Here is a 13,946-nt window from a genome sequence, read left to right as displayed (position 1 = left end):
TCTTCCAACAGTGGCCAATGCCAGGTGCTTCAGAGGGAATGAACAGAACAGGCAATCATCAAGTGATCCATCCCCTGTCATCAACTCCTAGCTTTTGGCAAACAGAGACTAGGGACACTCAGAGCAGGATGTTGCATCCCTGCCAATCCTGGCTAATAGCCATTGATGAACCTATCCTCCATGAACGTATCTAGTTCTTTTTTGAACCCTTTGTTTTGGCCTTCACAACATCCCCTGGCAATGAGTTCCACAGGTTGACTGTGTCTTGTGTTAAGAACTACTTCCTTTTGTTTGGTTTAAACCTGCTGCCTATTAATTTCCTAAATTGCATGGGTGTAAATAACCATCCAAGGTACAGGCATCCCTAATCTGGAGATGAATGTATTACTACAACCAGAGAAGCCAAAGGGGTTTGGGCTATTGTATCCAGCAATTACTAACTTGGCCTACCTTCCCTTTCTGCATAAGCACTCCACAATCCCCTGGACAAGCATTCTAAACTTAAATTACTTTTCTGAAGTTGGAAAACTTGCCCAGTTCTGTACTGGCAATCCCCCTGTAGCCCAATTACCTCATGGTGAGAAATCCTGCCTACTCCCCTAGATAAGTGCTCCCATACTACTCTTCTTGATCTACTACCAATACCGTCCTCTTATATTCAACCTGCCTTCCCACAGCTAGAGCACCCCTTCACCACACAAACACACACCGCTCTCCTCTGATATTGCTTGGCTCCATGGGACAAGAGCCAGTCTCAGTGAAGACTAAGGTAGAGAAGACAGATCTCTGTGACCTGACAGAGGTCTAACTTTTGTAACATGTGACTGGGGCAAGGGCATGCAGATCAGTTCCTCACTAGCAGGGCTGTGTTTCCCACCTTTAGTAAACAGGAGATCTTGCCTCATCTCCATTCTCCCCACTGTCATCACAGCACATAATGTCACCATGCAACCTGTCTCTCGGCTGCCAAGGCATCCACCAAATCTTTGTGCATTCCCCCTTGCAGTCCTTTTCCCTGCTGCCGGAAGCCTTCCTTGATTGATCCCCTCAGCCATACCCTCCATCTTCTGCTGCCAGTTGGGCTAGGAAGGTATATATGCCCAGTGGACCACAAAGGGAACGGTCAGGCAGGTGAGAGGCATTGTGAACGACTGGATTGGAGAATTTTCCAAGGCAGTTCGGAGGAGAATCAGAAAGTGTCATCTCCCTCCACCATGCAAGCCCTCAACCCACTTCCATCAAAAACCCATTTTAAAGGGTTAACATGGAGAGATTTATTCTCTGTCTCTTCTCTCTGGTTATTTCTCTAGCTGGTGTTTGTTTGACTGAGGGTAAGGATGTGCAACAGGATTTCTGGGGACCAGCACACCCCAGAGAGGGTTTTTTTCCATTTGGTGTTGCTGCCTCCCCTGCCCTCCTGTTGTCTCCCTGAGGAGGTGACAGAAGGTTCCATGATTTGCTGCCATTCAGCAGCCTGGAGCAGCAGCACCTGCCTCCTTTCCCAGGGGAAGTGGGGTTTCATCGCCAACAGAGCAGGATGCAGGGCTGTGGGGAGTGAGTGGAAATAAAAAATAAACACACCACATCAGACATACGCCCACTCACTGACCACATCAGACATACACACATTCCCCGCACCAGCCATGCAGTCATTCACACACCACACTCACCACATCAACCATATGCACATTACCCACACACCTCATAAAATATACACACATTCATATGCCACACTCACCTACACACACCCCACATCAAACACATACATTCACACAGCACACTCACCACCGCAAAGAAACTCACTGGGACCATTCACACACAGCACAGGTAAATGTATAACTGCAGTAGAGGAGGCAATACATCCAAAGCAGCACACACCGCACACATTTAGCAGAAGGGAAATGAAAGGGAAGGAAATTCACTATACACACAGAGAGCACAACATACACAAACAAAACAGAGAATAGTCTAGGGAAATGAATAATGGTGAGAAAGCAAAGGAGGAAACACACACGCAACACAGCAAAGCACACCACACACCTGCATACACAGGGGCATGTGCAGACATTTTACTTTGACCCCTTTTGGGGGAGCATGTTCTGTGTCCCCTGCCACCCCACTCGCAGGAGCTCACTCACCCTACCTCCCCCGCACCCTGGAAGGAGCTCGCTCTTCCCTGACTCCCACCCCCCTATCCCTCTGCAGCCCCAGGGCTGGGAGGAGCAGCTCACTCACCCCCCTGCCACTGCAGACCCAGCCAGGGGCTGGAGTAGTTCTGTGCTCCCAACAATTATTGGGGGGGGGGCAGGGGCTGTGCCCCTGCTTGCCCTCCCCCCTTGTGCATGGACATACAGAAGCCTCCTCACACAGTTTAAGGGACTCTGCAGAAGTGTAAGCAGTAGGGAAAGAAGAGGGAAAAAAACCTCCACACTAGGGATGTAAAAAATATTTAAAAAGTTAACCATTTAAACCATTAAAATTCTATCCATTAAATGGTTAATCAATTAAAGGGAGAGGGGCTGGGGTTGCTCTGGCCAGCGAAGCAAGGGCTGGGTCTGGGGGCTGGCCAGCGTGGTTGGAGTCCAGAGTGGCGCAACCAGGGCCGAGGGCTGGCTGGCATGGCCGGGGCTCGGGCCAGGGTCTGGCCAACACATCCAGCCAATGTGGTTCTGGGTCCAGCATGATGAGGGAGCCAAGCCTGGAATTTGGCCAGCACAGTGCGGCCAGGGTTAATGGTTAAGGTCTGTTAACATTTTACATCCCTAGCTACGCCACACCCAAATCGACACAAATACCAACTCCCATGAAGAAAAAGGCGCTGCTGGGGAATGTGAACCAGCCAGGAAACACAGGAGAAGTAAATACACAACACACACTCACTGAACAGATGTGGATTCAGGAAAGACGGAGAATAGGTGGGTGAAAGGAACACAGCACGCTCACAAGAAGGTACCTGCCTTACAACACACGGGCATACACATATCCTCTTCTTGCTTACAGAGAGTGTATAACAAATGAAAGAATCATGGGACAGAGAGAGCAAGCAAACAGCATGAGAATGATTCTGTGATCTGGTGGTGGGAACACTCCCTTCAGAAAAGTGGGAGATCCAGGATCCTGTTCCCAAGACTCTTATTTATTATCCAAAGTGAAACAGCTTTAACAGGAGAGACTGAGGGACTCCCACATCAGAATGTCCCATAGCCCAGTGGTTAGGCCACTCCCCTAAGAGTAGCAAGTCACTGTTTAACCCTTTCTCCCCCTCACGTGCAAGAGGAACTTGAACCAGGGGTGTCCTGCATCCCATGTGAGTGCCCTAACCAGGGGTGAAAGTAAAATGGAACTCTTACTGACATGGGGGCTGGCTCTGCCCCACCCCGAAGGGGCGAGGCCTTGTGTGGAATGGGTGGGGCTGGGGGGGCAGCATCTCCTAGCCAGCCCATCTGCACTGCCTGGCCCGCACCGCCCGGGGCTCCAGCAGCGATTTAAAGGGCCAAGGGCTCTGGCCACTGCTGTGGTAGTGGCAGTGGCGGCGGAGACCCAGACCCTTTAAATCACCAGCCCCGGGGCAGCTGCTCCTTCCGCCCCTCCAACACCCGTCAGTGGCCCGGGGGAGGGACGACGATGACTTTAAGCAGGGTCCTTTGACGTGGCAGAGCTTTAACGTCGCTGCCCCTTTTGCACCTCCCCATTGGCAGCCCTGCCGCTAGAGACCCAGCAGGGCCGCTGACACGGGGTGCAAAAGTCAGCTGTATGGGCCAGTTCCAGCAGCACTTTTTTTTTACTGGTACACTATACCGGCCCGTACCACCTACTTTCACCCCGGCCCTAACTATCAGGCTAAAGACTATGAGGGAAGTCTACCTAACTCACCTGCAGCACCTGATCCGGTAAGCATGTTCAGACCTTGCCTAGCAGGCGCTGCAGGTGAGTTAGGCAGAGCAACACCTATCTTCCCCCAAGTTGAGCATTGTTCTGAGGCATAAGCACCCACACACATGCTGTGCACATGCTGAAAAGCAGAAACATAGGTACCTAGGGAACTTTTACTGCAAAAATTTAAGTGCTGAGAGATATCTGAGCAGGGTTTTTATGACTTAGACACCTAAGTCCTTTTGTGAATCTAGCCCTAAGTGCCAAGGTCTGTGACAGAGCAGGGACTTGAAGTAGAACTCTTCCCAAGTCTCAGGCTAATATCCTAACCCCTTCATCATCCTTCCTCTCCCCACTTGTGTTCTTGGGCCAGGTGTTCAGTGTGACCCAAGGACGGGGCTAAAAGAATGTCCTCATTTTGGTATGTACATTCTGGTTCACCAAAAGAATGTCATGGGAGGTCTCAAATTAAAGCTGGGGTCACACTCATCATTGATATCATTGTGAGATGTATGTACAGTTTCTATGTAAGGAGCTATGTATACATATTGAAAGAATGTTTCAAAGACTGTATCAAAGTAGAATTGACAAATGGGTTTTCTGTCAGGCTAGGAATATTTATTCACGTCTCTCTGTTGAAATATAAATTAAGCATTGTCTCATGAACAATGGGTCCCCCACTACCTATCTAAGCAAAATGCAGATTTAGGACACAATGGAGGAAGAGAACCTTATCTTGAGATACACTTAAAAGGTTTGCTGGACTATATTTGGGGAACAAAGACGACACTCTGTCATGCTGCAAGTAGGAAGTAAGTAGGCAGTGTGTTTACATTCATGAAAACAGGAGCCCAACCAGTTTAAGCTAGAAATGCTGCAGAAGACCCTGGGTGAGATAAGACTGCTTCAGACAGGAGGTTAGCATGTTAGATTAAATTTAGTCTCTAGAAACCATGTTGTGGTTTTGTTTTATGTTAACCTTTTGTTTCCACTTTCCTTACTCACTATGTCTTGAATCTTTGGTAATAAACTTATTCTTTTCTTTACTCTAAGTATATCTCAGTGCTGTGGTATTAAGCCAGATGCTGATCCTGAGTTGAATCATTCAAGCTGGTGTGTACACTTTTCCCTTGGGGACAGCAGATCTGGTATTTCTGTGAGCATTCAATGGATAAAGGACTGGACACTATAGAGGAATGCTTCAAAGGAGCTTGAGGACTGGGATAAACTTATTGTTAACCTGCAAGGCAAAGTAAGGGCTGGCATAGCCCAGAAGAGCGTAATAGTGTAGTGCACAGACTAGGGGTGTCAGGGACCTGGCATCCAGTTAAGCACAAGCAAATCTCTCTCACACTAGAGGCAGTGGATAGAAGGTGACTCACAGACCCCAAGAACTGTCACACTCAGATATTACAATAAGGAGCCTGGTATAAATACCTAAATAAACAGATTGATAAAATTAGATCAAGGGATTATGCACCAATGAATGAAATGTACCAAGTTGAGGTCCATGCAATGAGTACAGCAGAATTAACCAAACCCAGGAAAACAAAAGTCAAGTTTCACTGTAATTTTAAAAATGTATTTTCTAAACGATGATTAAAACAACAATACAAACCAGGCTGTATTTTTCACTACAAAAATCTTGCATTTTATATAAATACAGTAAATAAAACCAACTGAGATATAGCAAGAGAAATCCTTGTAAAAGATTTTTCTAAAAAAATCTTTGGATAATGGAGTGTGAGCCCAATTTTAAGACATTTACAGTTTCAGTTTTAGTGTCCAGATGCAAGGTCTGGACATTTCAGGCCTGACTTACCCCTGCACTATTCCAGTTCTGCATCAGCATAAATTCATTGGAATCAATGCATTTACAGAAGCACAAAACTGAATGGTGAATCTGGCTTTTCATATTATGTTTTTCTACTTATACTTCTATGGCACCATTTATATGAAAAGTACTTCACAAATATTGATGAATTAGCGTCACAACACTCCTGTGAGGTAGGTGAATATTAGTAGCCCCATTTTTACTGATGGGGAAACTGAGGCACAAAAAAGGTGATGTGACTTGCCCAAGGCCACACAGTGAGGCAATGGCAGAGCCAGAAATAGAACCCAGACTAGTCTGACTCTTAGAACTCCATTCTAATCACAAGACTACACTCTCTTATAAGGTACATCTACAGAGCATTTTAGAGACAGCAGGAGCAAGTCTCTCGTACCAGCCTGACAGACCTGGAATCATGCTAGTGCTTTAAAAATAGTTGTATAGACAGTCCTTTGATGTTGCAGCTCGGTTTGGACCAAGGCTCTGAAATCTACATCATTCCCTAGACTTCAGAACTCAAGCTCCTGCTGAGCCACAACTTCAAACACTGTCTATACAGCTATCTTTAGTGCTCAAGCACGAGCCCCGCTGGCCCTAGGCTGTCAACCCAGGTTGGGAGGCTTGCTCCTACTCGCTCTAATATGCCGTGTTGTCATACTCTTTGGTGCTTGGTTCTAAAAACTAGCCTCTATGTATATATCTTCTCTTCCATTATTTAAACAAATACTTGGCCTTGTTTGTGACCACAAGTTTCCCAATTTTGACATTCTGTGAACCCACAAGATTAATGCAGCTTCTTCTCTAGTAGAATATCAGTAGAATGTTAATTAACTTACTGTGAGACCAGCTTTTTTTCATGGCTCATTGATGCGTTTAACTGTGCCTTTTTTCAATATTATATATATATATATATATATATATATATTTTTTTTTTTTAAAAATCTCAAAGCAGGACTGGGGAAATATCTTTTGAATTTTCCTCCCCTCCTACATATGAGGGCAATGGCTCTTTTTCTCTTGATTTTTTTTTTTTGGCAGCCTATATATTTTTATTAGCTGATTTATTTGACAAGGTTCCAAGGACAGAAGAAGTTTGAGTAAAATGTTCAAATGTGTATCAGTGATTTAGGAGCCTAAATCCCATTTTCAAAAGGGATTTGGGTACACAAGCCATAGACTTTGCTCTGTTCAGTGTTGCAAGACCTAAGGCTCAGATCCTCAAAGGTATACAGGCTCCTAACTTGCATTGATTTCAGTGGCAAGTTAGGAGCCTAAATATCTTTGAGACTCTGGACCTCAGTGACTTAGATGGCTAAATCCCATTTCAGCCATGTACATTCAATGAGATTTGGGGCATATCTAGTCTACAGATATGCTACACTGCCAGTATAGAACATTTTCTTCAGTGACAGAAGGGTTTTTTTTCCATTGATACAGGTAATCCACCTCCCTGAGGGGCAGAAGCTAGGTTGATGGAAGAATGCTTCCATCAACCTAGGCACATCTACGCTGGGGGTCAGTTTAACTATGGTGCTAAGAATGTGAAATTCACATCCCTGAGCAATACAGCTAGGTTGACCTAAATTTTAAGTATAGACCAGCCTTAGGTTCTTGAGTCACTTTTGAAAATGGGATTTAGCCATCTAAATCACTTAGGCAACAGTAAGCAGAGCAATTCCTAAATACCTTTGAAAATCTGCATTTTAGGACCTAATGGTATTTAAGCATCTAGGTGCTTTTGAAAATCCAAGAGGCCCCAATCAGCAAGTTTAGCCACTTAAAGGCCTTTAAAAATCTGCCCCTAAATGCCTAAATCACTTCTGAAAATGGGTCATAGGCTCCTAAGGTTCTTAGAAAAAGAAAAGGAGTACTTGTGGCACCTTAGAGACTAACAAATTTATTTGAGCATAAGCTTTCGTGAGCTACAACTCACGAAAGCTTATGCTCAAATAAATTTGTTAGTCTCTAAGGTGCCACAAGTACTCCTTTTCTTTTTGCGGATACAGACTAACATGGCTGCTACTCTGAAATCTAAGTTTCTTAGATACATTTGAAAATTTGACCCATGGCCTTTTGGCACAGCATTGTTTGGGGTTGTCAAGAGAAAGGAGCAAGCTCCTGGGAATGTATAGTTTTGCTGAGGAATTTGCAATGTGAATTTGAGGCAATGATAATTAATAATAATTCGATACATTACTTCAGTTCCTTTCATCCCAAAGGATCCAAAGGACTTTACAGATGGTACCTACAGACTGTATTCTTGCAACCATCTACTAAAATATCAAGCACTGAATGGGTCCTCAGTGAGACCACAAAGCTACCAAGGGAAGAGTTGGTTGAGATTTAATAAGCTAACCCTCGGATCTGCCTGGACTTAATTCATTCACAGCATGGGAGTTACTGCTGATTTTACAGTTGTGTGATAGAAGAATCAGGCCTTAAGGAAAATAACACATTTCACCAGAGACTAAACCAGGAATGCTCCCTTTTGATCATTTATCAAGTTTTTTTACTCCCCCCACCCTGCCTCCGCAGTGAAACAGAACAATCACCTAGTAAAACAAACACACAGACGACCCTGGAAAGGAACCACCCAGCATATGTCATTCACAAAACATCGAAGGACAAAACAGCAATCACAAATGCACACATCATGGCTGGAAAAAATTTCAATTACAATGTTTTACCCTTTTGCTATTCTTAAATTTCCACCCATGAACATGAATATTATATTTTACAGTATACATGCATTAAAAAGAAAATAGAAAAGCTGCTTAAACAACGTGGGCCAGATTCTGCTCTCAGTTAAATAGGTATCAAGGTGGCCAAATCATAATCCCACTGACATTAGTGTCAGAATTCTCATTAATACTAAATGGGGTCAAACTTTGGCTCAGAATCTGGAATAAGTGCACTGACTTCAATGGAGTTACTCTGGCTTGACAATGGTGTTTTTAAATCAGAACTTTGACCCTTGCCTCTGAAAAAAAAATGTGTCAGGGGGGGCTTCAATGAGATGAGCAAGAATTAGAATATCAGGAGATGAATTAACATCACATTAATAGTCGATTAGTTAAAATACGGGTTGAATTAAATATTTTTTTTTCCAATGTCGGCCACCAAATCACAAACTGTTATGGGGAGGTAAAGAAAGCAGAAATAGTTGTAACATGGTGACAAGGTTCCCTGTTCTGTATAAGCAATAGAATTCTTCTTTCTTTTTATTCCTTCCTTTTTAAAATTTCTGTGTCCACCTAAATCCCTCTTTTTTGTCCACTGCTCTGCTGATGCAAATCATTTCTCAAGTCCTTTAAAACTAGGCCCTGGAGAATGTACTACAGAGAACAATCCCTCTTTGGCCATGAGAGCAGCTATGGATAAAATGTGAATGGCTGCAATAAGTCATTTCCATCCCTTATTTGCTATATTTCTCTGACTTTCCTTTCACACACTGTTGATTCCAAGAAATGCTTCAACTTGAAAAAATGTTCAATATTGTGATTAGTGCAGAAGATTGCGAGATCTTTTGAAGAGTAGCAAGATAGCTTTGAGCGGGCTGGGTTTTGAGTGGAGATTGGTAATCCCGAGGCTATGATAACAGGACTCACCATAAGGGTATCACAGCAGAGAGCTTAGATGAGTGAAATGATTTAAATACCTAGAATTAATGGTTGTTGTTGCTGCTGCTCTCTTCAGAGGTGCTGGCATCATATTAAAGCTGTGTGGTGTAAATGGCAGGAGATGATCCCAGTTCCCTGTGACAAAAAAGTGCCAATAAAGTTAAAGATGGAGAGAGTATAAACTGTAATTTGACCGATCCTAACATCCAGAACAGAGACTTGGCCAGCCACAAGAAAGGAAATCAGGCTGCTCTCCACCATGGAAATGAAGATGTTGAGATGGTCAAATGGTTGGATGCTCGGTAACAGGAAACAAAACAAAATGTGAGGGGGTCTAAAGCGGGTTGCTGCAAATGCAGAGAAGTTGAAGGACGCTAGGCTCTGCTGGCATGGGCATATTCAGCGGAGAAAGGAGAATTATATCGGTAGGATGGATTTTGCAACGGAAGATGACCAATGGGGAGATCAAAAACTTGGTACATGGACCAGATATCAGTGGGGCCTCTGAGAGAACCAATCTGCATGACAGCCTGGAGTACCAATCATAGAGTTTTAGAAGAAGGCTATAAAGGTTGGCAACCCTGGTATAAGGAAATGGCAAGAGAGAAGTCAGTAACTGTCATATTTTATTGCTACTTTAGATTTTTCTCTCTCTTTTAATGTATATATATATATATAGGATCAGCAGCCCTTGAACACTGAAGTTTTCTGTTTAGGTCTCAGAACAGCTATAGCATGGGCAGTAGCAATGTAAGATGCTCTCACATTGTTCCACCAATGTACCTTGAAACTGAGATGGAAAAATCACCTCTAGAGATGTGAAGGGAAGTCAGTGTGCAAGGACAATTCAGTCCTGTCCTCAATTCTGAGGTACCATGGAGGTGGCTAATGAATGTTATTGTGATGGTACTTTTTTAAAAAAAGATTGTTTTACTTCCATATACCTTGGTTATTTCTGATGCCTTTAAGAGTTTACAGTTTGAGCCTGATTTTGCAAGCCCTTTGATCTTATCAGAAATTCTCCTCAGAGGGAGATACTCAGAAGGCTGGGGGGTACCAGGGTGGAAAAACATTTTCAGTGGTCCCTAAGCAGCAAGCAAAAAAAAACCAAAAAACAAACAAAAAAATGGGCCCTGGAAATTCACTATGGCAGCTTCCCTGATTGCCTGTCCATAAGGCCAGCCCTGATACTCAGATCCTTTGTTTCTTTACTTTGTGCAAAGACTGCACTGTTGCTTCTGCTCCTTGACACAGAACAATGTAACAATAGTAAAAACATCAGTTGTGATTTTATATCTGCAACAATCTGACAATTTTTACCAACAATTTTTCTATTTAAACAAGTTAAAAATATATTTGGTTTTACATACACCCACCTCCCAATCTTGTCATTATTGTTAATTTCAGAAAATAAACAGAATGGCACCTTCATAGAATCATAGAATCATAGAATATCAGGGTTGGAAGGGACCACAGAAGGTCATCTAGTCCACCCCCTGCTCAAAGCAGGACCAAGTCCCAGTTAAATCATCCAGCCAGGGCTTGTCAAGCCTGACCTTAAAAACTCTAACTCAACAAATCCGTGCCTGATGCATCTTACACTCCATCTGCTGACACATGCATGTTCCTTAAACATTAATGCTGCAGAGTTAAAAAAGCTATGAGAGTAACTTCTTCTGCTTCATGTCCCCTCTAATTCAATTAATTAATTTGGATTGTGATATTTTTACTATTCATTAATTGAAAGAGCTTCTAAATTGCCATAGCAGCTGCTGGTGATAATGAAGAAGCAGAAAATACATACATGGATTTTCAGCTCTCAAGTTTGAGGTTGAAGCATGAAACCTTGGGCAATGAAAAAAAATCAATTTTTGAATTGTAAACCATGGCATACAGAGCTTTAAGAGGTATAGTAAATGAGGTACTAAGGTTCTTAAAGAGGTTAGTAATTGACTTTGTGTGGATGAGTCATGTGCCCCAGCCCCCTGATCATTTTGTTGCCCTCCGCTGGACTCTCTCCAATTTATCCACATCCTTTCTGTAGTGGGGCCCCAAAACTGGATGCAATACTCCAGATATGGCTCACCAGTGGTGAATAGAGGGGAATAATCACTTCCCTTGATCTGCTGGCAACCACTCCTACTAATGCAGCCGAATAGCTGTTAACCTTCCTGACAACAAGGGCATACCATTGATTCATATCCAGCTTCTCGTCCACTGTAATCCTCAGGTCCTTTTCTGCAGAACTGTCCGCTTAGCCAGTCGGTCCCCAGCCAGTAGCAGTGCATGGGATTCTTCCGTCCTAAGTGCAGGACTCTGCACATTGTCCTTGTTGAACCTCATTGGATTTCTTTTAGCCCAATCCTCCAATTTGTCTAGGTCACGCTGGACCCTATCCGTATCCTCCAATATAGTTACCCCTCTCCCCAGCTTAGCGTCATCTGCAAACTTGCTGAGGGTGCAATGATTGGCTAGTTGGATTTTGAGACATATAAACTGAAACAGGTTTGATTGGGAAACCCTAGGGCATGATTCTGCTCTAATACTGGTGTATATCAGGAGTAACCCAGCTGAAGTCAGTGGAGTTTCACTGGTGTAAATCTGATGTAACTGAGAGAACAATCAGGCCCTTAGAGAGAAAACAGAAAAAAAAGTCACATAAAATCTTTTCCATTATTTATCTACATTTGTTTCAGTGGAAATTTCTAAGTGGCAACGGAGAGAATGACTCTGCAATCTCTACAATGTCATTTTTACAGAGTCACTTTTCTGCTTGTAAACTACACTTGAATAGAAACTAAGGCTAAATAATGTCAATTCTAAATAAGAGCGATTTGAATGCAGCCACAAGGTAGTTTATGAAGCAAAACCTTTCCTCCTTCCTGTTGTCTCTGATCTTAACTGTGATTTGTTATGATATCCTTGCCTTGTTGACAAGTATAGACAGAGCCAAGAGGGAAAAAACCAGAAGACTTAGGGTCTAAAAGCTATTACAGAGCTCCTGTCTCTTTGACTAGTGCGTGTGTGTCTCCTGAATCTTTTTCCTTCTCTCTTGTCCCCGAAACAATCCTCTCTGATGTGTGCTTTTGTTTTATAATTGATGACTCATAACATATCACTGAGAGCATTGTCTCCCTGGAGACTTCAAAAGGAAGAGATGGACTTTCAAGGAGGCAGAATTTATCCTTTGTCCTTCAATTTTCAGATTCCCTCTGATATTCTTTGTAGTCTGCTCCCTCTCCCTCAGAAGATCATCATCTGATACTCTTCGTGAGGAGTGAGGGCTCTTCAGATTCCCATCTTCTGCTGTGTTTGAACTGTACTGTCTTGCTTAGACTGGAAGGGCCACGCTCTGCCTTCACTAATACACAGAAAACTCCAGCTGAATTCACTGGGAGCTAAGCATGAGCAGCTGATGCCAGAATTTAACCGGAAGCTTCAGGTGTCCTGGACCATGACTTTTTTATGTTTTGCACAGCACTAAGCACTGATCTTAATAATTAATGCATGAATAAATAAATAAATAATCGCACTCACTCTTTCTTCCTTTCTCTCCCCTCTCCTTTTCCCTCACCCCCTAAATATCTAGAACATGACTGAGGTAGGAGATATAGCAGATGGCCAGCCGGAGGGACTTCAATCTTTGAGAGTTTCTGTTGGGGGGCAGAGTGGTGCACAGCTGCCGGAGCTCCCCATAGGCCTTAGTTGAATGCCTCCAACTCGCTCCTCTCCCGGGTGGCATGAGATGAGCGGTAGTTTGCTGTAGCCCGCCGACTCCGTCGTTTCTCTTCCCTGGCTCAGATGCTGCAGGTTGGCTGCTCCCCCAGACCTGGCATTTTCTCCATTTTCGCTGTCAGGGCTCGGTTTTCCAGGATGCAGCATCTCCCCTGAGTTCAATCCCAGTGAGGGATTCTTGGTCAGAGTCTGCACCCCAGAGAGGGTCTGAGAAATCCATCTGGTCCAGCATCATATTCTTAACCAGGAAAGGAAAGAGAAAATGTCAATGGCAGAATATAAAGGCCTTTCAACCCAAAGGAATTTACAGACAATGGAAATAGAATCACTCTGCCACATACTAAAATGCAGCTGTCTTGTGGGGTGGATTGCAGAAAAAAATTCAGCACTAGCATCACTACAAACAGACCAGAATGGGACCTCAAAGTAACTCTTTAGTTCCCTGCAGCAGTGAAAACAATTATCTCCACTAAACTTCAACCAGGACACTATCATAGACAGTTTTAGGCTTGTGGAAAATATAAATGGAATGGTTATACTGACCATGAAGTCAGAAAACCAATTTTAAGTCTCTTCTGAGACACAGTGCCCACTGGCTCCAGGCTGGGGCATTGGGGTCAGTACAGACTCAAGGAAAAATGCCTGCTACTTAGTTTGCATACCACTTCCTTCATGACAGTGTCTCCTAGTATCACTGGGTTGTCTCTTATAACACCATCACCACTTCTTGTAGCATCCTGAGTTCAATGTGGAGATCTCCCACCTAAGTGTGGTACAGGCCTGATCTTGCTTAAACTGTGAGATCAAAGCAATCAGAGCTGGTAAATTGTTATATTTATTTATTTATTGTTTATTAAGTGCTTGATTATCTACATTATAGAATA

At 43.5% G+C, this 13,946-nt stretch overlaps 1 pseudogene; it reads right to left on the bottom strand.

Moving 5' to 3' along the window:
- Positions 1–12,079: 12,079 nt before the first annotated feature.
- LOC119849630 lies at positions 12,080–13,297 on the bottom strand (annotated as a pseudogene).
- Positions 13,298–13,946: the final 649 nt, after the last annotated feature.

This window comes from Dermochelys coriacea, chromosome 1 (genome assembly GCF_009764565.3).
Source record: "Dermochelys coriacea isolate rDerCor1 chromosome 1, rDerCor1.pri.v4, whole genome shotgun sequence".
NCBI lineage: Eukaryota > Metazoa > Chordata > Testudines > Dermochelyidae > Dermochelys > Dermochelys coriacea.
This window is presented reverse-complemented; position numbering and strand designations above follow the sequence as displayed.